Here is a 24348-nt window from a genome sequence, read left to right as displayed (position 1 = left end):
TGGTTTCAGTTAGGACAGAGTGAATTTTCCTCCTAGTAGCTGGCAGGGTGCTATGTTTTGGATTAGAATGAGAAGAGCGCTGATAACATGCTGATGTTTTAATTGTTGTAGAGCAGTGCTTACACCAAGCCAAGGACTTTTCAGCCTCTCTCTGTCCTGCTAGCGAGCAGGCTAGGGATGCAGCAGGAGCTGGGAGGGGACAGACCCAGGACAGCTGACCCAAACTGGCCAAAGGGGTATTCCATACCATCTGACGTCATGCTGAACAATATATAGGGGTGGCTAGCCGGGGTGGAGGGGTGGCCGGCTGCTCGGGGATAGGCTGGGCATCGGTCAACGGGTGGTGAGCAATTGCATTGTGCATCACTTATTTCGTACACATTATTACTATTAATACTATTATTATTATTATTATTGTTGTTATTCTTTTCCCTGTCTTAATAAACTGTCTTTATCTCAACTCACAGGCTTCACTTTCCCGTTTCTCTCCCCCATCCCGGAGAGGGAGGGGGGAGGGTGAGCGAACGGCTGTGTGGTGTTTGACTGCCAGCCGGGCTAAACCACAACACTGACAAAAAGACCTGTGTTTAAAAAAAAAAAAAATCCTCTACTATTAATTCTTTTTTAAACTGGCTTCTGTCGCTTTCTTTTCATTGACTTGGAGGAGATGAGAGAGTGCCCTCTCAAGTTTCTAGGTGGCACCAAAATGGGGGGACTGGTAGATAATGCTTGAGGACAGGTTTACGATGCAGATGGACCTAAACAGGCTGGAGGAATGGGCAACCGAAACCTCAGGGAATTCAGCAAGGACAATGCCACATGCTTCAGCTGGGAAGGAAGAGCCCTTTGCCATCAATCCAAGCAGGAGAACAAATGTGCAGAACCAGCCCCAGGGCTGCCAGCAGGCAGCAAGGTGAGCACCGGGCAGCCTTGTGCCCTGGCAGCAGAAGGGGCCAGCACCATCCTGGGCTGTAGGAGCAGGGGCACAGCAGGAGGTCAAGGGAAGCGATCGTGCTCCTCTGCTGAGAGCTCATTAGGCCAAACTCAGAATCCTGACTCCCATTTTGGGCTCTCTCAGTAGAGGAAAGGTGGTGATAAACTAGATAAGTTCATCAGCGGGCTGGAGCACTTGCCCTGCAAGGAAGGGCTGAGGCAGCTGGGAGAGGGTAGAGCTTTGGGGGGACCAGGTAGCAGCCTGGTAGTACCTGTGAGGAGGTCATCAGGAGTATGTCACCTTCACAGCGGTGTGTGGGGGGAGACAAACAATGAGGATGGTCAGGCACGGGAACAGGTTAGGTTGTGCTGCAGAGGTTATGCAGTCTCTGTCCTTGGGAGGTTATTAAGAGGAGACTGAATAAACACTGGGCAACCTGGTCTGACCTCAGAGCTGCCCCAGCGTTAAGCAAGAGGTTGGATTAGAAACTTCCTAAGGTCCCTTCCAGCCTGAAATATCTTGCCATCCTCTGATTTTGACCACATAGGGGCACAAAACTCATCAGCCTAACTGACCCGAAACTAGAGCAGCGTATTTGAGTGCAAGCAAAGTTATTAAGGGCTTTTTTCTTAACACCAGTGATTAGACATAAAATCATCTAATAATCTCATTTGAAGGGTCTACTTAGAGAATTCTGGTGTTGAACAACTGAGAAAATTTCAGACACTTTAGACAGAATATCATGTTCTGTTATGCTTAACATGGTCTTAAATCAATTCAATTATTGGATTCTGGTACTACAAGTACAAGTTGATGGAATAGACAGAAATACGACCATTCAGGATGAATTCTGCACTGTAGGGGGATTTTGAGATGTGTATGTTCCATGTAAATACCGATATATCTCATGCAGACACAAAAAGATAGGATAAATAAAACCTGCTTACCAATCCAAAGACAAGCTTGATGACTAAGCAGGGTGCTCTTACAGTGCGTCCATCCAATGCTCTCTTAGAGTATTAATATGCACATTAGAAATAAACCTAATTTGAAAACCTCCAGAAAAGCCATCTTATGCATGGCACAACCGTTGTTTTCCTGGGACAGAGCCTAAATAGTTGAACAGCCTGTAACAGAAGTATTTAAAAAAAAATTGCTGAATGATACCCAGTTGAAAAAAAAAATAAAATGGAGGTGGTCTGTGGTGAGTACTCCCTTACTAATGGGGGGCACTTGACTAAACCTACAGTTTTGTGTTACACCGAGTACCAAAAAGCACCACGTGATTTATAGCCCTGATGCTCCTGTAATACAACAAGTGTTTCTGGTCTGCTTTTGGTGGTTGCATGCACACAGATTTGAAAGCAAGACATTCCACCAGTAAAAGCAACATCAGCACTTACTAGATGTGGGAAAAGTGTTTCTCCATTATTCCTCCTTCTTTTGCCCATATGTCAAAATCATATTTAATTACAGTGAGAACAATTGTTCTCCTATATCTTTCTTTGATAGGAGAATTTCTTGAGGCTACAGAGTAAAAGGTAAAACACTCTTCGAACTACTTAGTGAACCTAATCATTCACACACCTTGTAGCTGTTATTAAATAAAGCAGCAGAGTACAAAGGCATGGAGAGATCCTCTGCTGAAAAAAACTTGATTGGTTGCTTTATCTTGTGCCAGAACGAATATGACTTCAGCATATTTAACAGTGTTAAATCTTTTCTAAAAAGCAAATGCCAACCCTGAATTTACAGTTCACCTGTTAACCTCCAATCATATCAGGGATAACGGCATACTTTACGATTTCTTCTCCAGTCCCAGATAAGTAATAATTGTTACTAGAATCATTAAACAAGTTAAAGCATTTAACTTCATTATAGTAGTTCTTGTTAGTCAGGCACGTTGTGCTGTTATCAGACCTTTTACATCAGTAGAAACAATTGATAAATCTGTAATAATTCTGTGTCCCAAAGATTGGATAATGATCCCTTGTAATTCTGTGACATGACACACACAAAGTACTTCTTTTCAGTGTGTAATTTCTCATTTCAGAGAACGTTAACCAGACTCAGAAAAAAATGCTTTTGTACAATCTGTTCAGTGGAATGTAAATGAACGTAGGGAACAGTTTCTTAATAAATGAGCCACCATTGTGATTATTTTCAGTAACATTTGCTGTACTTAATGGTACCATCCATCTAAGGATTTCTACATTTATCCTGTTTATAGGATGGTTAAAACCTTTATGGAGGAATCATTAATTTCCTTGCAAATGTCACTGACTTTGAATGCTTTGATCATTCCAAGATTAGCCCAGCCCCTGTCATCAGGAGTCTCTGATGAGTTCAGGCTGATTTGCTTTGTACATCAAAGGCATAAAAGGACCACTCCGAGTCTTAGTCTTTTGGGCTACACTTTTGAAGTCTCCTGAATACACATGAATCATATTGTTAAAGGAGAATGAAAAGCAGAGGACCATTGTGCATATGGCGGACAGTTTGCTTCTGAATTTATGTTGCCTTTCATCAAAGACATGGGCTGCTTCTGGAATGTCCCCATGGGCAAAGTTATTGGGTCAAAACTATAATGATACTCATCAATATTAAAAAATGAACAAATCTCTCAGACATCCCAGTATAGGATCAGAATTTTATCCTGTGTTCCACAAGGTGACATGATAGCTATAACTGCAAAGATGACATTTTTTACTTGTTGAAACATCTGTGAAGAAAAGGGGTGTATCACACAGCTGAGAAGAGTCAACCACTTCGTCTCAGGGTTTTGTGTACAAGTTTTTCATCTTTTTTTTCCCTCTTTCAAATTTAACTATATTTGGATTTTAAAGTATGCATGGAGCAAGAAATTACAAACAAAACTCTATTTCATTACATTTTAAATAATTACATTTTAAATAATAGCAACCTTTATCTGAAAGATGAACTATAACCCTCTTTGAATTGTCTCTGGCTTTTTTTTCTGCAAGCCAACCTAATAATTAGATACAGTTTTGCTTTAGATTCTTTAAGTATTTATTAAAAGGTTAAAAATAATCTTCAGCTTTCAAGCATTACTAGGTATATTTTCCCCATACTTGTAATCACCTATATTCATAAAACAAGGATCTCAGTCAAGGTTTTCAAAACTGATGTTTAAAATTAGCATCTTGAATACCTATTTTAACTCCTAATGGGCATTTTGGTTCTTTTTCTGGAATTGCTGAGCATTTTTCCTTAAAGAGGAATTCAGTAGTGACATTATCAAACAAGAACTGGAATGGAATGGAGTGGAATGGAGTGGAATGGAATGGAATGGAATGGAACGGAGTAGAATAGAATAGAACAGAATAGAACAGAACAGAACAGAACAGAACAGTTCAGTTGGAAGGGACTTTCAAAGGTCACCTAATCCAACTGCCTGACCTCTTCAGGTCTAACCAAAAGTTACAGCATATTAACAATGGCATTGTCCAAATGCCTCCTGAACACTGACAGGCAGGGGGCATCAACCACCTCGCTAGGACAGGGATGGTTGATACACCATTATGATGTATGGTTGATATGCCATTAGGCAGTAATAGTAAGATTATTCTAGGCTTCACAATAGTGATAATGATCCGTGAAGGATAAACATAAATTGCAGCAAAGTAAACCAGAAGAGCTCCATGGATATAGAGTCTGTAGAAGGCTGAAAGCTTCTGGTGAAAATGGACAAGGATCTTATAAAACTGCATGGCTGAAAAAGGGTGTAATGTTTGTTTAGATGCATGGAGGCATCAAGTCACAGATAGGTGAAGCTTTCTTTTACATGCTACAGATTGCACTTGGGATGCTCTACAATTAGCTGTTTAAAAATTAGATTCAGTTTAACTCCAGTATTGTGCATGGGCTATTTAGCAGTCTTTAGAGAACGGAAGAACAAAACACGGTAGAAGATTACTGAAGATGGTTAAAAGGAGTTAATGAGTTAACTCACTAGAGTTAATGAGATGAAAGTGAGAAACAAAGCACTCTGTGAAGGTAAAATTAAGGGAAGGGAATAATCTGCAGAGGCAGACGTTGGATGCCCCACCATTTGGGACCTCTGCAGCTAGTTTCAGCTGGCCTATTCCATATGATTATTATATGCAATACTATTATTATAGTTCCCTGAGAGCCTATTTGATAGTCAGCTTACATTTTTAGGCATAGTACAAACAGAGACAATCATAGGTACCTGTTATTGTGAGGAATTTATACTTCATATAAAATAAGCAAAACTCTAGAAGGAGAGGAAGGAAGGGCAGAACCTGAGGCAGAAGGAAAGGATGTGATGCAAAGGGATTTGTACACATGAAAAGTGAACCTGGCAAGAGCATTTGGTCTAACTTCTGTCTTTCACTGTTGCCCCAAGTGTGTGGCTGAGAACCATCTTGTACCAGTACGGAGGTGGATGAAGTTACCTTTTTGGCTGTTGCTAGCTCTCAATACTGCATTATTTTCACATAGTATTCTCCAAATTACAATAGAAGCCATGAAGAGAGCAATTACATGTTGTTTTTTTTCCACATTAACTAAAGTCTTTTCAACCAGAGCACAGATGGCCCTCCACCAGTCTCCTAACAGTGCTCTACATACTGCAGTCCCATGGGCCAAAACATGTGCTGCTTGAAAAGACAGTTTTCAAAAGGGGCACATGCATCAGATTGTAGTAGCTCTCTGGAGTGCCAATACATGTGTTGGATGCTTCATAACAGAGAATTTTTAGGACAATTTACTTTCTTTGTCAAGAAGTAAAGAAAGCTTACTGCTGCAATCACTGTACAGTGGCATAGTGCTCTAAATAGTGCAGGTGTTTTGGTAATTTTAAGTGCAGTACCTGCCTCTCCCAGGTAAACCCCAAACCTCTCTGAATATCCTTTAGCCTCTCACGCTGTAACAACTTGAACAGTTGAGTGGAGTATTTTGTAACTGATTTTTTTTCCTTTTTTGTCAACAAAAGGTCATATTACCTCTGTGTAATCTCCCTCTTGTACACATCATTTGAGGGCTGAGTCAAAGGACATGTATGCACACACATACATACACAAGAAGCTCTTATGCCTGATTTCTTTAAAAAAATGAATGAGCATCCAGTGCTAGAATTATGGTGGGTTACTATTATGGCAGAAAACAGACATCGTATGCATCCACAAAACTGCTACTAAAAAGTGAACACATGCAAAGCAAAATTATTACCCTTCCGCACCCCAAAATACACTTGTTCCTAAGTGTCACAGAGACATCAGAGAATCTCTCTGAAATAAAATTGGGAACCTGCTTTTCAGTCCTTCAACCCTTCATCTGCAAATATATCTGAAGAAGGTAAGTTCAGGAAGGTCTCATAATATTTTATGAGAGAAAATATGCCTCCAAGTGCTATATTTGGGTAGGCATCTTTTATTGTGTCATGTTGTCACAGCTGAGGTCATACAACGATGCTTACAGCATTCTGTCTTGTGAGAGGGAAGTGGCTTCTCTTCACAGATAATTTAAATACTTGGCCTGCTTACATGGGTGATTTCCATCATTAATGGGGTGAGGGTTGGGTTTTTTTGTGTGTGATCTCTACAGGATGAAAAATGTTGTGAAGCTGTGGGAAATTTCTGGCACAGATGCATTTAGATAGTGAGAGTTGTTCTGGACTGTTTAAAGGAAGACATTTTTTGATTGTTTCCATGATGATTGGATGCATCATTAACCCCTTTATTGTTGACATCCTACAGAGACCTGATATGTAGTCTTAATTATTTTAAAAGACACTTCTTTGTTACTTAGCTGGTGATTAAAAGTAAATTAAAAGATGGCAATGGCAGACTATTGTTGTTCATTAGCAGATCTAAAATCCTAATCATCTAGTAAGGGACTAATTTTCACTTAATTTTTGAAACAATAAGTACACTGGTGTAGAAATTATTTGTGCAGCTTCTATCAGTTAATTAACCAAGTCACTAGAGAGGGAGAGTGTGAGAGTGATTATTTTCCGTTAATCGAACTGAGAAATCTAAAGTAGGAATCCCAGTCAAAGCTCTTAATAATATTCCTTATATCAATAAGATGAGTTTGAACTTGAAGTGCTAAACAGCGTTGAGGATTCTGGGAGGGAAGAATGGGAAGGGCAAATGCAAGAGCAAGGATACAAAACGCTCATTCGTATTTTTGCAGAGGCAAAAGATAAATTATGCTGCAGGAGGCAGTGATGGAGCATACAAGAATCCAGCCATAAATTGCACAGCTACTGAAAGGAAGAAATAATTATTAAACCTGGTTAAAAACTTTCCTTTCACAGAAGTTTGTGGAGTTTAGCAAAAAGCAAGACCTCAAATTCATTGATTCAAATAATGTTCCAGTTCTCAGCACAAACTGTATATAGTGTTTATAATCCCTTTTTTCCTTCATTTTCAGGCTTTCATCTGGCAGATTGTGGTTCATGTGCTGAACAGCAACAGCGATTGTTGAGGTCGAAGTCCTGCACCTCTCTCACATTTCCAGAGTACCTGGCAGGTAGGACTGAGCATCATAGCTGGCCTTATCTCCTCCATGAAGGAGCAAGTAGTATTGCAGAAGTGATAGCATAAGAACATAACCAAAATAAGATTTTAATTTAAAGACCTACACTTTTTAAAGTTTGATTAAAATATTTCAGCATTGATATAATAAATGGAAATTTTAAGAACAAAGGCAAAACACACGGGTTTGGAAAAATCTTATTGGCAGACATTCTACTGGTCCAACTGAGAAAAAAATTCTATATACACACAGGTAACAAGGAAAAAAAAAGTCTCATGTCTATTGAATTTTTAAATAGGATAGCTATAAAAAAGGATGTTTAGTTGCAAAGGAGGAATTAAATACTGGATAGTGTGAGATGTGTGCTTCTGTGCCTGTCACAAGGATTCTAGACCTTTAACTGCAGCCCTCTAAGTAGATTCATTAAGTCCTTTCTCAACCCATACAAAAAGTTGTGTGACCTGGCAATTGAAACAACTTTCTATCTCAGTTTACACATGATACAAGTTTGTATTTTTAATATTTTGAAGTCAAATGCAGAGGGAAAGGCCATTTTTGAGCTCTGTATCTTCTCTCTTCCTATTTGTGACTGTTCCTTTGCTGACAATCTGTTTCTGTTTCTTCTGTGGTTCTGGCTTACTACTACTGCCTGCAGCAGATTGCTAGAAAGTTGCTAAAAAAAAAAAAATCAATCAAAACAGGCAGAAATGCAGTTTGAGCAAAAGGATTCTTCCAGTCAAGTTGGCCTTCCAGTTGGCCTTTGTATATTGTGTAGGTTAAAGTTTGTATATGTATATTTATTTGTGTTTTGATATGTCTTCTTACTGGATCGCATTTTTGCATTTTTTTCTTACATATATCAGAATTAATGGGAAGATTTGTTAGAGAAACAAATACTGATTACATTAACCTTGGCTTCATTCTTACACTGCTGGAGGATCTTTAAATGTCTACAGATTTCCTTTCCTTTCTAATCACAGACAGTATATTTGTTTTTATTTATGAAAGCTATTTTAGAGACTTGATTAGTGCTCAGCTTTAGACGAGTTTTATGTAAAAGTAACCAGCTGAGTCAGTAAGGAAAAAAATGACCAGATGGCAACCTCAGTATGGGATAGAGATAAATGTGAATCTGAAATGAGGAATGTCCCAAATAATGAGGGTCATTTGAGAGTAAGATGGTGTGTGCACTTTGTGGCCATGAATAATGCATTCATGTACGTACTTCAGTAATCATGATGCATGAGTTCTCTACAGACATTATCACAAGACCAGTTTTACATGGGAATCAAGTGCTTTAGGTACCTTAATTATTCAGAATATGTATCTGAGAGAGGAAAAATGTTTGAATTTTGGATTGCTGCTTTTAGTCTTGGTGTTTAAGAAGGGGAAGGGTGAACTGGGGAAAAAATCTTTTATGACTTTACCAGGCACAGCTCTGTCACAGCAGAGACAGTTCTCTCAATTCCTCTTCTCCTTTTTACCCGTGTAGATGGCGAACTCATCAGCTCTGCAAATGAGCAAAGTCAGATTCAAGTTGGTAAGACTATAGCATCCCACCTTGAAGAAACTGTGAAAATCAGCCTGTCCCACCTGTGATTCATTGTGTGAAAAGTTACATGTGGAATTGGCACTGGGGACTCACTCTCTAAAAGGACAAATCACAGCAGTTTCCCAGTTACTCAGTTCTTTTCCCCAGAAACAAAACCAAGGAAAAGATGCTACTCCCCCTTGTTTCAATTCCTAGCCCTGGTAACAGGGAAAGGAGTTGAAACACAAGGCAGCTAAATCGATGGGAAGGAAATGCTGGTTCTATCAAAGTGATTTGCCAGGGGAGATTTGCTGCAACATGAATGCTGCTTAGAGCTCAGTTTGTAAGGTTGTTGATTCTGCAGAAATTTTAGGTACAAGCCTTTACTGATAGTTCCTCTTATGCTAGTTTAAGCCAAACAGGGAACATTCAGGCCCTCCTGGTAACAGAAATCAAGCAGTTGCCAACTTTGCTACTTGAAATAACTGTCTCAGAGGCACCTTTGCCCTGACAGTCCCCTGTGATGCTGTGTGCGCTTCTCTGTCTTCCCCCCTTTCTAGACAGTTGCAGAAGCAATTGTATTGCTCTGTTTTCTTAGGATGTGCTCAGTACAAGTGTAGGAGCGGTGATTCGTAGAATCCTTTGTAAACTGAGCAAGTTACTTGTAACGCATCAAAAATGAATGTTCTTTTCTTGCTAGAAAGGCTCACTCCCAAAGACCTTCCCTAAATGAATTTCTCCTCCTTCTCTAAGATAGAGACTAGCACAGTAGCAGCATGCTCCGACCAGGACTGATCATAATCATATTTTTGTACAAATTATAAAATAAATCTTGTAGTGATGGTAACTTCTAACCTGTCACAGCTCTTCCCCCAATTTCTCTCTAGTTCCAGTAAGCCCAATATTTGAATCAGCTGCATTATGGAGTTCAGCTGTGGTTATTTCCATTGTTCTCAAATCTGAAATCTTTATTTTTGCTAGTGGGCTTTACAGGTAATTAGGGAAGAGCTCTATTTAGCACTTTTTTTCCGATGTTTGAGACCACGCAGTGTGGGATTTGCACCACCTGCTTCAGCACCCACATCTAATTAAGCACATATTATCCCAGAATGTTTATTTTGCAGAGCTGCTCGTTCACCTGGTACTTCTGCAAGAATACAGTTGGAGTACGTAATGTAACGTTACCACTACTCAAGAGGTGAGGTACAAGACTTTGAAAAGGGAGCGCAGATTACAGCCCATCTGTTAAGGCAGAGAATTTATTTAAGAGAATAAATGCATGAGCTGGATGACCAAAATCACAGCCATCCAAATACTAACACCCCTGAGGACTCGGTATCTACCCCGTGGATACTGAGTCCACCACCTGCTGGGTGGTCAAGGATCATGGCTTCTTCTGGTGCATTTTCTTTCTCTCCCCATTCCAAGTGAAACAAAGCCTGTAGCCTGCATCCCGTACTGGAAATACTTCCTGCTTAGCTGAGCCATATGTAGGTACTTCTTTAGCTACATAAAGGCTGGTCCATTGGCCTTCTTTGCTGAATTTTCAAAATATATAGGCTAGAAATAAGGAACAATTGCCAAAGCAAGGAACCCAAACCACAGGAAAAAAGTATTCAGACCAATTTCATATAAATTATTTGAAAAAAAAAAAAGAATAAACATAGCAATAACTTGTAGTTATTTTTCTGCCTAAATTTCCACAACATTCCTGATTCTTGCTCGGACTGTAGGTGTTGAACTCTAAGGAGTTCGAGATATTTTCGTTTCTCCACAGAACCCTGCATAAAGTTTCCTTTGGAACAGAAATCTGTCAAACATGCAGTTTGCCTTTGTCCAACATGCACATTTATTTTTTTTTCCACCCCTCAGCTGTAAGGCCACTTCTGCAGGTGTCCAAGTCCTGGCTTAGTAATAACACTTTAATATATATATATGTATATATATATATATATTTACATGGCAGTTTTTTGCCACTGGTTCTTTGAAGTATCTTTGTTGGTAGTGTTACATGACTGGTTTTGAACTTCAGAATGCAAAGGGAAACGGAAGAAAGACAATTCATAGCTTCAAAATGAAATTCACTCTGATATAGGGTCATGTCTCCTTACCAGCTCCCACCCTTCCTCAAAATTATTAGAAGATTCAAAGCACTGAATATAGCACTAAGAAATCCTGAATATCTTTGCTAATTCTCTTTCTTCATATATATATGCATTTATATATTAGAGAAGCTTTTCTTGGCATATGTTTGGTAAGTTTGGTCCCATCCAGGTGAAACTTAGTACGTTTCAGGATACGGAGGAGTTCTGCACGTGGTGCTGGACAATGAAAGAATTTGCTTCTTTTGAGGTTCCAACTCTGTGTTCCTCTTGGTGTTGCAATGTGTTCAGGTTTATCACTGGACAAGAGCTAACAAGAAAAAACGTAGTCACTTGCAAGGCAAATTTACATAATGGAATACAGTTATGAAAGTTGAAGAAGAAATTGCAACGTTAACATTATAGTAAGTCACACCAACTGCATTGGCTGCTCTAAACCCCAGCTAAACGGCAGGACTGGCTAATTACCTTCTGCAGCCTCCCCTTTGTTTGGCTCAGCACTGTTACAGCTTCCCTGGTCTGACCATTAGCCTGGCTGTTAAACTGTGTGAGGGTTAAATATGGGACTGGCTCACAGAAGCTGCTGTAGGGAACTTCTTTTCTTTCTAGCACAATAGGGTATGGTGGTTTTTTCCCCTTCTCTTATGCCCGTCAATTCCTGAGATTGAGTATTGGGACATTGTATATTAAAGTGGCAATTAAAGCATTTCCTCTCATTTTCTGTATGGTCATTTTATTACCTTTTCTGTTGAGTCCTTTAACACTTTCTTGGCTTTAGAAAGACTAGTTTCTAGGCGAAAGACTACTTTGTCCTGCTGCAGCCTTTTGAAGACAAATTTCAGTAAAGCTTTGTATCTTAAATCATAAGAAATATTAAATATATGCTCTGCTTAATAGATTCCTTTTCATTTTCTTTGAACACCATATAGAAACAAAACATGGTAAAACTCGAAACAGGATGTTTCTCTTGGGTAATACTTCAATTCAAATTCACTGTTAATTTTAGGGTCCCCTGTGATGATCCCATCTTTTTTAGAGTACAAGGACATGTTATCCTTAGAAATAGTAGCAGGAAAATTACAAAGAGTCTAAGAAGAAAACTTTCTCTGTACATTTTATTTAAAGCCTGTTGGATTTGTGCCATGGGGAATATGTTGCAACTGGAATTTTAAAAAGCCTGGATCATTTCAGGATACTAGCAGTTCTTACTAAAATAACAGTAATAAAATTTCATGGTTGAAAGCCTACACAGATCACAAAAGGACTGAGGAAAACATTTCTCTCTTATCTACAAAATAGAATAATTGGCTTAGTGAATTGGTAGAGATGTATCTTCCTCATACAGGACAACAGGTAGCAGACTGCTGAGGTGGGACTGAAGACACCAGTGGCTGGTCTGACACAGCCGTGTTTGCGCTCTTTGGGCAGATGCAGGAGCATATTTCAGGGAGTCAGATTTCCAATGCTGATCCTTTACTCTTATCTCTTTTTCCAATATCAGGAGAACAACTGAATTGAAATTCCAGGCCTTTTACTTTCTTTGTGAAGCTCTCAGTAAAATTTATCCCCAGCTTTGACTGCTTCCTGAGCGCCCTAATCTGAAGTCACTCGGGGTACCAGGAGCTCTAAGATCTGTCCTGCTCTACTGCTCTGGAAAACCCAGGACTTCATCCAGCTGCCAGTCAGCAGCGAGCAGGAGCACTGCAGGAACACTGAGTACAACAAGCTGCAGGTGGGGCACTCTCCTGTGCAGGCCTGAGAGCACTGCGTAAAACATGCGCTGAAGATAGAATCATCTGAGATAAGCAGTGCTTTGCAAGAAAATAGCACTGCAGAGAGAAAGCTCCCACATTGAACCTACCTGGCATCTGCCTTAAAGTATTTCTGAGTGCTCACTGCCTTATCCGTGGATTCTGTACAGTGGAGAAGGACATGAGGACCTCAGGCTTTCAGGAACATCAGTTAATAGGAAAGTCCCATCTGACTGCTTAGGCAATACTTTTAGGTATTCCAAAGGAGAATATTTTTTTGTTATGGCTGGAGGTGTAAATAAACAAGTAAATCTGCTATATTCCCTAATTAAATTCTCTAGATAACATGCAGTTAAATCAAGGAAGCTGTATAATGGATATAACAACATTTGTGTGCAAAAAAAAAAAAAAAGTGTTTTTCTTACATACCTGAGGTTTATTTCCACCTTACATTATGTATTTTTTTCCCCTTCTTTTGATTGCTTTGATTTCATAAAATGCAGTTCACCCAGACAAAATATACCAAACCCATGTATGCACACACAGCTTTGCCACTTTGTCCTGAATATGCCACCTGGCACGTAACCCCTCGCAGTGCACTTCCCAGGGTGAGCCACAGCCTCTCGCATCTCTTCTGACTGCTGGCATTCTTCATGTTGGTTCCAGGCGTCATCCTGCCAGCTGTCCCACTGCTGCTCACATTTGTGAGGCTAAAAAGCAATTGAGCTGTTTAACACTTTATGAATGAGCATAAACTTAGACTTGATGGCACTTGCAAAAGAATTCAAAGGACAAGGAAGACTTTGTTCGAGCACTGACATGTCTTCAAAAGGGCAGCAAAGCAGTTTTCCCTCCCTGTAATCCCATCAACCCAAACCAATCAAACTAGAACTATAAAACAAAAACATGCCTGAAATAAATGTTCCATGTCTTACATGCAGATTTTTATTTGCTTTTAATTCAAAAGCATGCTTTCAGTTAAGTTGATTTTTTTTTTTTTTTACATTTTTAGAACCTATCTTTGGATAGCCTAGTGTTATTGTACAGTAATTGAGATGAATCCCAAGGGGAGGGCATAGTAATGATTTTAAGGTTAATGACATCTTTAGTCTGTTGGGCTGTGTCAGACTGCTACAAGGATTTTCCCCTGCAGTGATTGAACACATCCTTCATGCTAAGGACCAAACTCCCAGCCCAGTACTGCTTCTGTTAATACTGACAGGTAAAAAAGGGTTTGTTTGAGATCATGCTGAGCTGGTATGGGAGATAGAAGGAGATCAGTATTTGAACCAAGATATATATCACATAAGGATGGTTCCCATAATAATATTTGAGGCAAAGAAAACTTTAAAAATTCCCATATTGACCCTCTTTTATACTGTACGTTACAGAGACAAGCTTCTGTTTCAGAAGGATAATGAGAAATATAGTGTGATTAATTTTTCATCAGCATGCGTTTTTTGAAGGTGTGAACTGGCTTTTTTATATATATAAAAACTGTCATGTCTTCATTTTCCTTTTATCTTCATTCTTAACCTTCTTAACAATACGAAAATAATAAAAGGACTTTCTAATTTAAAATTAAAAAGGGGTGTCATACTTTAGAGGGTAAGAACCTAGTAAGTTTGGTTGACTAAGATAAATTTGTATCAGCCTATATTAAGTGCTAATGACACACATCACTAGAGGCCTTCAGGCATCTAAATCCCTTTGATATAGCTATTCATGTATCTTTCAAGTACTGGGCATGGATCTCATTAGAGTAAGTGATGCCATGCAAATAGTGGTTAATTGTTTGTTATTGAGTGCATTCTTTATTCCCAAAAGCTCAGGGTTATTCAGACAATTAGGTTTTAATACAAACTTTTCACTAAGCTCAATAACGAACCTGTCAATTTGTGATGTGGTACATTTCTTCCTCCTCTCATTCTGGCTGTTTGTTGGCTGTAAAGGAAAGCTTCAGCCTTTCTAACTGCAGCTGAATTTCCTTCAATTTCCCTGAATCTCTAAAACGTTTAACATTTCCCTCACCATAAGCTCATCATGGTTTTCATTTCAGTGAATTTAAAGCAGGTGTCAATAGCAATTCAAAGATTTATAATTGATCGCTGTCAACATAAATCTGAAGAGACTATGAAATCTCCATTGTTTTGGCAATTCCTTGGTTTTGAGAGTGTTCGAACAGCTGATAGTATAATTAAGAGAGCAGTTTTGCTCTGCTGTGGATCTCCTGACATCAGTCACAGATATTACACAGAAGAGTCGAGCTGCCTGTAGTGGTTTAAGCTTTGGACTGTGAGCCTTGCAGCTCTGTGACATGGTGCTTTTTCCAATCACCAGCCCTGGGTACAGATAACAGAATAGTAAAGCAGCTTGTTACAGTTGCTCTTTTTAAAAAAAACCTGTAGTCCTTCACTGTTAAGACTGTATAAAAAGCTTTGCTACCTTTTTATCAGCAACTTCCTGTGATTTTAATGATTTGACTGAATAGAACATTTGCCAAACTTCTCCAAAATACATGGGTTACAAAATAAGCTATTTGGTTCCTTTGAAGGGCTGTACAGTTATTACAGTGCTGAGGAGAGGGGATAAATAAGCTGATAAAAGTAAAGATGGTGGTTCCCCTTGGAGGCTGAAGTTGGTCAGGTTTAAATTTGCAAGCAAATGTGCAAGGTTCTCTTCACTAAACCCCTCAGGAATAGGAATCTACAGCTTTCACATAACTATTTTGTCACGTCAGAGTAGATGTTAGGAAGACTGACTGAACACAATGCATGTGTCCTCTCAGATAATCCATCTATCTGTCATTTCAGTTAGAGTTTGGATGGCTGACTTTTGACTGTTATACAGGTCTGATGTCTACTTGTAAAGAACTACACAGAGAAATAGCCCTTGTTCTTCCACGTAGCAATTGTCAGCCACCCGTCTGGTGGGGTGCTTGAAGTCACTGTGATTCTTTCACTCCTGAGACAACAAAGAGTTTGTTATGAAGTTTGTAAATTATATTACAAGCTTTAACTCCCCCAGTGATGACCAATAACGCAACCCGATTGTTATTCTGACACAGCTTTCTGCTGCTGGAGTGAGCCTGGTCTCTCAGGCCCCAGGCAATGTGGGATGACATCTGAAAAGATGCAGCCAGCCCAGGCTGCAGGGCGCTTTGGCTCAACTCGCTGGGTGATCTATGAGTGGGACAGCCGTGGCAGCTACACTGGGAGCTATCCATCCGTCTTTTCACCCAGTGATAGCGAGCAGATATAATGGCTATATCTGTGAAAAGAAGCAGTGAGGACATTACAGAAGACGGAGTGAGGAGGCCCTGGGCCTTCGTCTAGATGTCTTGGGATTTATTCTGCTAAGGGGAAATGAATACTTTTCTGATGAGTGGTATAAAAATATAGTACACTGAAGGTTAACAAAGCAAGCAGCTTTCTAATGATTGCTGAAAGCACCACTGAAATTCCTGAGATACAGATAGATCCCAAAACAAAATGAAGTGAAATGTTTTGATGTCAAAGGAGTTGCAGATTTTTGCCTAAAATTTACATGTGGCTACAATAAGGAGTCTTTTATTTTTATCTAGGATCAGATAATAATTCTCTCTAGCCTGTCCGGTAGGCTGCTAGCCAGCATGTGTTTCTCCCTTTCCCCCACCCTCCAGCCATTATCTTTTCCAGCTAAAAAACATTTTGGCATCCTCTAGGAGGCATGCTCACTGGAAAAATTCAACATAAATAATGAATATACAGTCTCATTGTACAGTTCACCGTAACTGGGGTATTTCTTTGGTTCTTATCCACAAATTATTTGACCTATTGACTTAATAAAAATGTCTCAATGTTTTTTTTTGTTTATTTGTTTTTTGGTCATGTATTTAGTACTGTTCGAGATAGTTAGATGGGACAACAACAGAGCAAACAAAGTATTAGTCTAATATTTCTGGATGACTGGGTATCTCATTTGTTGTGCACATTATTAATTGACAAGATCAGTTTTAGTAAGACTTTGCACTGCAGTTAATAATTAATGCAATATGGTTGAATACATTTCTGGAGAAGTAATACAATAACTTCATATATATTATTTTGAAAGCCTTGTCTATGAAAAATTTGGGCAGAATTGTGGTCTTCATGGCTGTAAAGACACACTGAGTATATGCTTCAGGATTCTCACTGTTCAGAGCCCTGTCCTACAAACTGCATGAGACCAGTGTTGCAGTAAAGGGAAAAATTACAGAAGTATCACTGATTTTTCATGCCTTCCTAGGGTTTACATGAATGCATTGGTTTAAATTTGGATGTAATTATTTACCAATTTAAGATCTGTATCTTCACCCTCAAATCTGTATTGTAAGATACATTCAGCAAATGGTGGTTTGATGAGTGGCCCAGTAATTTTAAATAGTCCCTTTAAAAAGGGGACCGCAGATGTGAAGGGAACTGCCAGAGAAAGTAGCTAAAGGGAGGAGGAAAAGTAAATAATAGATAGTGAGATGGTGACAGATGCATGACCCCAAACACAGCACAGTTTCTGTTGTATTTCCACTAGGACGGGTGCTTACAGCCGGGCAGCTGTTCATGTTGCTTTCTTGCTCTGTCGTAGCAGGGCTGATAACTGCAGGAGAGCCTTCCCTTGTCCAGCCCTGCCTTTTCTTCTTGCCTATAGCACTGAAATAAGCCAGTGTGTAGGTGTCTGCATAGAGATAGCACAGACAAGAGGAGCCTGATGTTGGCTTGGAAGAGGCTGATGTAGTGATGACATAACCAAAATTTTGGCTAAATCCATTAAATCCATTGCCATTTTGATGAGGGTAACCTGATTTCCAGGGGTCATGTGAGCAATAATGAACATCCTCAGTTTTGTTAACTGCTTTGCAACCATCTGAAGTTAAAACATGGAGACAGTTAACAACTTTGTTCAGATTATCTGCAGTTTTTATAACATTAATTGAAGGATTGAGTCACATTATTTTCATTAAAAGAATTCCTTAATAATAAATGGATTTTTTCAGTAAAATACTAGTTTTTGTTGAAAAGTGTTTCTGGAGTATTTTTTAAGAATAATTTGACATGGGAGACACTTGGAAGCTATATTGCTGTGGTGAGGAATTTTTTCACATACTTCCTTTTCCTATGGGAAGAAAGGTAAAAGCAGAGCTGTTTCAAAACATCCTAGTTTTTCTATCCCACTTAAATAGCAGGTATTCTAAGGTTTGTTTTTAATAGAAAGCCAAAAATTAGGAAGTTTTTATTATTATTGAATGAAAAATTCCAAGATTACTTAATTGAAGGCATTTTAAATCTTGTAGTTAATATCACAGGAATCAGAAAAAACACTAACCTTTGTAGTTCATTTAACACGGTAATTTCATGCCTTCATTCTTTTCTGTGGAGTCAGCAAGGCTACTTATCCTATGGTAAATTAAGCTATACTTCCCTGTGATGCCAGCTGCAACAAAGATGGAGAGGACTTCATCATGTACACTGAAGAAATCTGATCTGGGGTAAAATTTTTGTGGACTTGGTTTTATGAAAGAAAAAAAAAAAGAAGCCTTTCAAATGCAGGTAACTGAATAACTTGAATATCTAAACAAAAATAATGCCTTTCAAATGAAGAGCAAGATTTATTTTGGCTTGTTTCATTAGCTATGGCTAATGAGCTATTTCTGGTCAGTCCCCTAGTGCAGCTTTCTCATGCAGTAATGAAAGTACCTTAATTCAAGCAAATGTAGCAAAAGAAAGTCTACACATTTTACTAGTCTGGAAAAAAACAAACAACAAAAAAAAAAACACATCTATTTCTGTTTTATATGAATTTCCCCATGCTGTCTTTCAATTTTTGAAGTTACAGTTTTAATACTACATTGTTGTGTTTTTTTTTTAACTTTATACAAATTATTTTCCCATATCTGTGAACAACTGTGACTGAAAAGAGTAAGAAAGAAATTTGCTCAGCACAAATAATTACCTTAAATTTAGTGCTATGAAACAGAGTAAAAAGGAATTTTAGTATCACTGGATTTTAATAACTGTGTATTTACTGTGTATTATTGTCATAACTGTGCACTTTTGAAATGTTCTCCCACAGACCAAAATCCGTGTCCTATTACCTGAATTAAAGTTAGGTTGGACAAAGTGGTAAAATGATTAAAAAGGGCTTTTTGCATATGTTAGTTTTGTGTTTCCAGGCAAAAAAATTAATATAGTCTTGCACTTTTGTAGCTGAGGTCCTAAAATACATATATCAACAATTAGTCAGTGCAGAGGTTGCTACGGTACTTGTGCGAAATTGTAATAGCAAAGGTCACGGCTGAGAGAGGGATGAGAAATCATGTGTTAGATTTGATATTAAAGTAATGAAGCCTGGAAAGTGTAAACAATAACAAGAGTCATTTCCATTTTTTAAAATGTATTTTTCTTTAATGTAATCAGGTTCTTTCATATGCACACTCAAATGTTCTGTTCTATTCCTTCTGTTCTGTACTATTCTATTCTATTCTATTCTATTCTATTCTATTCTATTCTATTCTATTCTATTCTATTCTATTCTAAAAGTTGTTTTTCTTCTGGGTTTTGATCAGAAATATGGTGAAGACCTGAAGAAGCATCATGAAGTAGTTCAGCATTGTACAGCGCTGCTCAGAAAACTTTAGTAATAGTGAAACTTGGCAACTTTGAAGGCTGATCGTTTAACGTGGAGCGTTCCTTACTTCAGTGTGAAGAGACGGTTACATCACTAGTTCTGCCATAGCTAGCTCCAACCCAACAGTTGTCAAAGGCTTAGGCTTCAGCTGTTTCTTCCTTTGGACATTGCTGTGTTTGTTGTCAGGGAGAAGTCATTACCAGTTCAGCTGTTCCCTCATTTTACCCTGTTTAATTTTTGCAGCACTAAATCGCTGACATGGATGCAAGCTGTAGGTGTCATTGACTTGCTTCAGTGTTTGCCATACTAGTTTAAAAATCACGGCATTTGAATATACATGTGCTGTGGATTAAAAGTGTGCCTCAGGTTTTTAGTGGCTTTTAGGATTTTTGAAAATACTGCTACCTGTTTATTGCAAATTTGAGGGACTTGCTAATACTCGTCATCCTGGGAAGCTCGGCTGCAGCAGGGTCTTTGATTTTAAACGTTCAAGGAAAAAAGCAGAGCGGTGAGAGCCAGTCCAGACAATAGAAACAGGCGTGATCAGAGAAAATGTGATCTCTCAGAAAAGATTGACAGAACTGGGCTTGTTTAGACTGAAAAATACATCTGACATGAGAGAGGATACCAGTCTTAAAAGGAATAAAGGTTATCACAAAAAGGAAGGTAATAAATTGTTCCCCATGTCCATTGCAGATCAGGATAGGGGATAGGACAGTAAGTAATTTGATTCTTTTTCAGTGAGGGAGCTTTAGATTGGACAGCAGGAAGGAAAAGCAACCAAAACCCACTTTTCTAACTGCAACAATAGTTAAGCACTTATATGTATCATCCTGGGAGGCTGCAGACTTTTTCTCATACTGGAGATTTGCAAGAACAGATTAAGGAAACAGCTGTCAGAAATCATTTTGGTATAGCTTATCTTGCCTTTTTGAGGGAGATGGAGTTTATGACCACCCAAGGTTTTGAGGTATCTTCCTGCTCTATATGGAAGCCTTGATGAATATTTTTCATTTATTTTTTCCATAGCAAAAGAATCTTTCCTTCAATGAACATTGCTCTCGAATTTATGTCTTCTTGGCATATGTGGCTATAGGGGTGTATATATACATAGCCAAATGTATTGTCTCCATTGTTAAAATTATTAAATTACTATTCAAGCTATTACCTCTATCTATCTGCTTAACATTATACCAATCCCATCTTTCCTTTGTGGCATGGCCTCTGAGAAACGGGGAGCAAGAATCAAAATGGTAAATGTTACCCCTTTGTCCCTTCGTCAGCTGTAACTGCTTTGCAAAATAGGGTCTTCGTTGCGTTATGCAGATAATATGCAAGAAATAAAGTCGATTTTAAATTCTAACTCAAGTAAAAAATTACAGTCAGTCATAGTCTTACTATTTAGCAGATGTGTCAGCCTGTGTGTGACACGAGTTCCAATTTTCACTTTCTGTTTTGTAATCAATAATCAATGTGTGTCTTTCCCTTTGGAATTCAGCATAAATAAGGTACAAAATCTAAAATATTTTAACACTGCCCATGCTTTCTGTAGCTTAGAAATGGCAAGCCATCATCGCTGGAAATTGCAGCAAACTGTCAGGTTTTATGCAGAACCATAATGCTGTGAATTTGTATCTACAAACTGCCTAAGATTTAAAAAAACATAAAAAATATACATCTCCAAGTGGCTACATAGAAAGTAGAGGAATGAACACCACCAGTGGTAATGCTGAAATAAATAGATCACAGCGTTATGAAAAGGCTGTCATTACACTAAAAACAGTTCTAAAATTTTCCAATTTTCTTGCAATAACTGCAAATCACTAGAGTAAGTGGCATCACAGTTCTTGGCTCTAGGTACTCAGGGCATGCCTGTACCAAGTGTACTTACACTGTTTTATGTGTTGCACTGCTTTCTGCTTCCTCTAGTCATGGTTGGAGCAATGCAGAACTATGCTGGTGCTTATGCTTATGCTTATGCTACAAGTCTGAAAAGTAACCCAGCTGGGCTACTGTAGGACACTGTTTCTGTCAAACTGACAATAAAAGAGTTTCCTGGGATCCTGTTACAGGGATGGCAGACTACCGTTTAGACAGTCCAGACCAAGTGTCAGATCTGGTTCTTTAAGTCTGGCTCAGTAAGTGACTCACTTTTGAAAATCTAGTACCGTGACTCTCATGTCAGCACAGGAAAATTTCCAGGTGAAGGTTTATTTTATTGAAAATATCTTTTAAATTGTTATTTTTAAATATAACTTTAGTCCACCTGGTAGCCTTCTCTAATTTTGGTTATAAGTACTTGTTTCATTCAGACAGGCAAAGGAACAGTGTATTTAATCTGTGTGTCAGATTTCCTGGAGTCTCTTCCTTCTCCACCTTTTCGACCTACTGATTTTCAAATATTTTCTAGGGAAGTCAGGAATAATTTTCAAGTGTTTCAATGTCTTGTTCTCTAGAATATCTTTCCTGAAACAATACAAAACATTTAAAATAATTTCCAAAATTGCAAGGTTCCAATGTTTTATTGGTGCATATTTTGTAAATGTGTAGCAGAGGAGCACAAATTATCCTTGAAATTCTTTTACAAGTAATTAGAACTGTACTTACACAGCTATGGAGAAAGTATTTCGTATGTGGCTGGAAAAATGTCAATGAAGGAACTAGTAAAGTTAGTGACATTAATGCAGACACATTTCCTTTCTGGCACATGCCATTTCCAAGGGATTCAAAGTATCTTTCCAACCTAAACCCTTTTGGGTGGAAAATTTAAAAAGCAAACGATTTGCAAAGTATTTCTTTGTTTGGAATTAGTAGTTTTATAACTGCATTTCTGTTTCTTTTCTCTGTGTGGTATTTATATTCCAAAATATTTATTACTTTTCTTTGAACGAAAGTTTATTTTCAGCTTCAATTACAGCATCACGTTTATGCAGAATTGTAATGTTAAAAATAACAGTTGGGGAAAGAAGCTTCTAGCCAAAGATGAGTCCCAGCTCAGCTCCTAGCTCTGATCTATACTTTTTTTCTTCAGTTAACTTTTTCAGATGTGAATTCTGGATTTCTTCCTCACTGCAGAATAGAGACTTTATAACTGATGAGTAATTCCTACATGCTTACTAAACAATACTAAATTCTAAATCTCCATTCCACTCATCCGTGAGAGAGACTTTGAGTACTCATCTTCTCTTAATTGCATCTTGGTGTATGGCCCAATTATGTCTTTTATGTGGTAAAAGTATATAGATGCATTGTATGTACTTTTATATTGAGTGGCATTAATAACTATTCCATCTTAATAAAAAGGAGAAAATGCTATTGAGTAGGTACTATTTGCCTACATAATATGGTGTCTTGGAGAATGAGATCATAATTATCATGATATATTCAATATGGGACCTACGATTCTGCTTTGCACATTTGGATTTGAAGACTGAGAAACCTTTTCTTGAAAGGGCAGCAGGGGACTTCTTCCATGATTACTCTATGAAATATTGTATTTTTAGAAATTGAGAATGAATATATGTGTGCACACATATACACACAGAGCAGGTAAAATTTTGACTTAGAGAGCATGCTGGCCTTATATACTAACTTTGTTTGTTTTATATGTGATTCAAGCTCTCCTTCTTTTCACAGCTTTAATGAAATGGGAAGCTAATGAAAAATCTTTGCAGTCCTGATTATAGAGCACCGAGTAGTAGCAGCGCTGAACGCATGCACATATGAATCACAGCTCAAATGGATCTTTGATTGCTCATGTGGGTTTATGCAGGTTATGATTTGTGATATCAGGGAGGACCAGAAATCATTTTCAGTAAATTACATTACAACACAGTTCAAATCTGCTGTGGAAAAACAAGTCAAGTGTTCTGCTAGCCAGTTGCTATCTCCATTATCATGGAATGCTTTAGGAGGTTCCTTTTATTCATACTATTTGTGTGGTTTAATTTAAAAGTAATCTCAACTTGCTCCCTTCATTTTAAAAGGGTACTTCTTAAAAACAGAGAATTCAATAACTGGCTGGAGACACAAACATAGTATAAATAAGCCCCATCATTGCAGGTCTGATAATTTCTGATTTAAATAGTTTTTTATTAAATATGAAATGTCCAAATTACCTAGGCATTGTTGGGTGCATGATAAACCATTTTACAGTACTTATTCTTCAGTATCTTATCTCCTAGCTGCAGGATGTTTGTTGATAATGCTGCCGTCATATTAGACAAGCAGACTATAATTTGATTTTTCTGTTTGCTGTGTTGTGCAGAACAGTACTTTAAAACTCTTTCATGTTTTGTGCTCTGACAAAGCCTATTACTTTTATTTGACAGTACATTGGAAAGCCTCAACATTAATACTGTGGATTTTTCTCTGTTCCTTCCTTCCTTCCTTCCTTCCTTCCTGCCTGCCTGCCTGCCCTCCTGCCTTCTTTCCTGCCTTCTTTCCTGCCTTCCTGCCTTCCTTCCTGCCTTCCTTCCTATCTTCCTTTCTTCCTTCCTTAATTTTTTTTCTCTTCCTCTCGCTTTCTCTTTTACTCGCTTTCTTTCTTTCTCTTTCTTTCTTTCTTTCTTTCTGTCTCTCTTTGTCTTTTTTTTTTGCCTTTGAACTTTTCCGTTGCAGCCAGTTTGATATATTAACATTGTGTAAGCCTCACAGTCACACACATGCCAAATGAAGATCATGATATCTTATGCCACTTGAGCTTCAGGCATTCACCAAGATGACACCAGATCAGAAAGAGTGACATAGATGGTTTCCAGTATGAGAAAGTAGGCAGGAGTAAATCAAGAGTTGTTAGTCCTCTTGTTGTCATAGGTTCTGATGGTATAAATTTTTAAGTCAAGATAAGTATAGTCTTTACTG

General features: G+C 38.3%; 1 long non-coding RNA gene across 1 annotated transcript in view; it reads left to right on the top strand.

Moving 5' to 3' along the window:
• The window catches only part of LOC121078201, a 334820-nt gene that overhangs the window by 295386 nt on the left and 15086 nt on the right, over nucleotides 1–24348 (top strand). Inside the window, exon 6 of the long non-coding RNA XR_005824491.1 lies at nucleotides 7355–7453. This is a non-coding gene — a long non-coding RNA (uncharacterized LOC121078201). The remainder of the gene's footprint in view (nucleotides 1–7354; nucleotides 7454–24348) is intronic.

Source organism: Cygnus olor, chromosome 14 (genome assembly GCF_009769625.2).
Source record: "Cygnus olor isolate bCygOlo1 chromosome 14, bCygOlo1.pri.v2, whole genome shotgun sequence".
NCBI lineage: Eukaryota > Metazoa > Chordata > Aves > Anseriformes > Anatidae > Cygnus > Cygnus olor.
Note: the sequence above shows the minus strand (reverse complement) of the source record. Positions and strands in the feature narration are given on the sequence as shown.